The following is a 2,844-nucleotide window of genomic DNA, read 5'->3' on the forward strand; positions in this document are numbered from 1 at the left end:
TTCCAGAAGGTGGCAAGGCGGAGGGACAGTGGTGGGAAGGAGAAGGGGAGGGAAGGGGGTGGTGCAGAGGCTGCTGGTGGAGGCGTCAGAGCAGTGCAGGGAGGGTGCAGAGGTGACGGGCGGCGCTGGGGAGAGAGGTTAGGAAATGGGCTACATTGAGCCAGTAAGTAAATATACTGAGGAGAATAGTAGCCGCTTCTCATTGTCTGAAAGATTTACAAACACGGAAAGGGGAAGGCTAGACAGAACACGGGATTGTTGGTTTGGAATTGGAAATATGGTATAAACTCACGATAAATATGTCACCTACAATATATCCAGATAGTTCTAAAAATAGTTATAAATGTGTGCGTGTGCAAAAATGTCCTCTGTGTACTGAAAGGGCCTGGAAGGAGTGACACCCTCCTAGTAAAAGCCCCAGACCTTGGTTTCTAAATGCTAGAGATCAGGAGTCCTTGGAGGAATGGCTGATTCTGGAGCTGGAGCAGAGCAAGTATGAGATGACTAAGGACAGAGAGGGTTTGGGAACCATTTACAGAACACTTCACCCGAAGAAGCAGAATCCTCATTCTTTACAAGTGCATGACACAGTCATTGCACAGAGCATATGCTGACTCATAGAACAGGTCTCAGTGAATTTCAGAGAATAGAAAAAAAAAAATTAGAAAATTCAGGGATGAAAGGGGTTATCATTATAGATCCTACAGATTAAAAGCATAATAAAGAAAACTTATAAAGGACTTTATGCCAGTCAGATTGAAAATGTAGATGAAATAAATTCCTTAAAAAAATAAAATTTGTCAAGACTAACATAAAATAGAAAAGCTGAACAGCCTTATACTGTTAAAGAAATTAAATATTTAATAAAAAAATCTTCCTGCCTGACCTGTGGTGGTGCAGGGGATAAAGCGTCGACCTGAAATGCTGAGGTCGCCGGTTCAAAACCCTGGGTTTGCCCAGTCAAGGCACATATGGGAGTTGATGCTTCCTGCTCCTCCCCCCGCCCTTTTCTCTCACCCTCTCTCTCACCCCTGCCTCTCTAAAATGAATTTTTTAAAAAATCTTCCCAGAAATAAAACTCCAGGCCCAGTTGAAATGCTATCAAACATTTAAGGAAGAAATTATACTGTCTCACACAAACTCTGAGAAAATAGTAGAGGACGTTTCCCAACTCATTTTATGAGGTCAACATAACCCTGATACCACACCTGGACAAATATTACAAGAAAAATATCAACTAAAATATCATGAGACTAGACACAGCAATCCTTACAAAATATTACCCAATGGAATCTAGTAATATGCAGCAAGGAAATGTGTGTGTAATCAGCAATATATAACAAGGATAATATGTCATGACCATTTGAACAAGGTTATTTCAACACTCAAAAATTAATTGTTATGACTCACTACACCAATAGAATACATGAGAAAAACCATATGATCATCAAATATAAGCAGAAAAAGTATCTGAAAAACTTAACACATGTTCATGATAAAAAAAACTCCACAAACTAGAAAAATATGGTAACTTCTTCAATTTGATAAGTACATCTATTAAAATAACTACAGTTAATGTGTGTGTGTGGGGGGAATGAATGCTTTCCCCTAAAACTGGGAACAAAGCAAGAATATCCATCCACCTTGACCATTCCTAATCATTATACTGCCGTCCTCCCCAGTACAATAAGTCAAGGAAAATAACAGGCATGCAGACTGTGAAAGAAGAAGTAAAACTGATATGGTCACAGACCGCATAACTGTGTATGTTGAAACCTTATAAAATCTGAAAAAAACAATTTTTTTAATGTTTATTTGTTGATTTTAGTGAGAGAGGAAAAGAGAGAAAGACAGGAACATTGGTCTGTTCCTGGATATGCCCTGACCAGGAATCGAACCAGCAACCTTTGAGCTTCCAGATGATGCTCCAACCATTAGGGCTATCCGGACAGGGCAAAAGACAATAATTGAACTTAACAAAATCATAGAATACTAGATCAATAAACAGCAATCATTTTTTATACTAGCTGAAAAACTGAAAAATGACATTTTTAGAAATACCATGTGCTATAACATTAAAATATCAAATATATAGGAAATAGATCTATTATGTATCTCAGTTTTCTCACCTGTAAAATAAAGATTGTATCAGTTCTTCCCTCATATAGTTGTTGCTAGGGTTAAATGAATATTTTTAAACACTTAGGTCATAAGCCCTGTGCAAATGTTAACCCAAATCTCAGTGTACATATCAGTTATAAGGCAAATGGAAGATGTAATTTGGATTTTTAAAAATTCACACTTAATGTGGAAGTTTTCCCTCTGCCACAGAAAAGGAATTTGTGACCTATTGAATATGTGACACTGTTAACTTCTGTTAAAAATTTGAGCCTTGAGCCAGTCTGATAGAACGGTACTAAGTTATTCCAGTAAGGGGAGCTCTATTACAGACATCATTGTCTCTGCTTTGGGGATCCAGACCTTCCATGACCTAGAATTTGTCCTTCCTTTGCTCTCTGTGTCAGGGTAGACAAATAAAATGCTGCTACAAACTATGTATTTTTTTTCTGAAAAGCAATATATTGGAATAACTGAACTTAATTTAGATTTTAGACTTGCCAGAGAAATAATGCATTTTCCTTCTACTGGCAAAAAAGGGGGGGAGGGGTAATTTTCTACTTTATAAACATGCACAGTTGAGGATTACAAACAGTATCTTTATGTATATTTTTCTTCTTTTGAGACCACTGTATAGAAAGCTTTACAAAGGCTTCTTGGCCTCAGACCTCGAATTTCCCCTTATGCATCTATACTAACTTTTACTGTTAAACAAAAAGAAAAAGA

The sequence above is a fragment of the Saccopteryx bilineata genome, chromosome 12 (assembly GCF_036850765.1).
Source record: "Saccopteryx bilineata isolate mSacBil1 chromosome 12, mSacBil1_pri_phased_curated, whole genome shotgun sequence".
Taxonomy (NCBI): Eukaryota; Metazoa; Chordata; class Mammalia; order Chiroptera; family Emballonuridae; genus Saccopteryx; species Saccopteryx bilineata.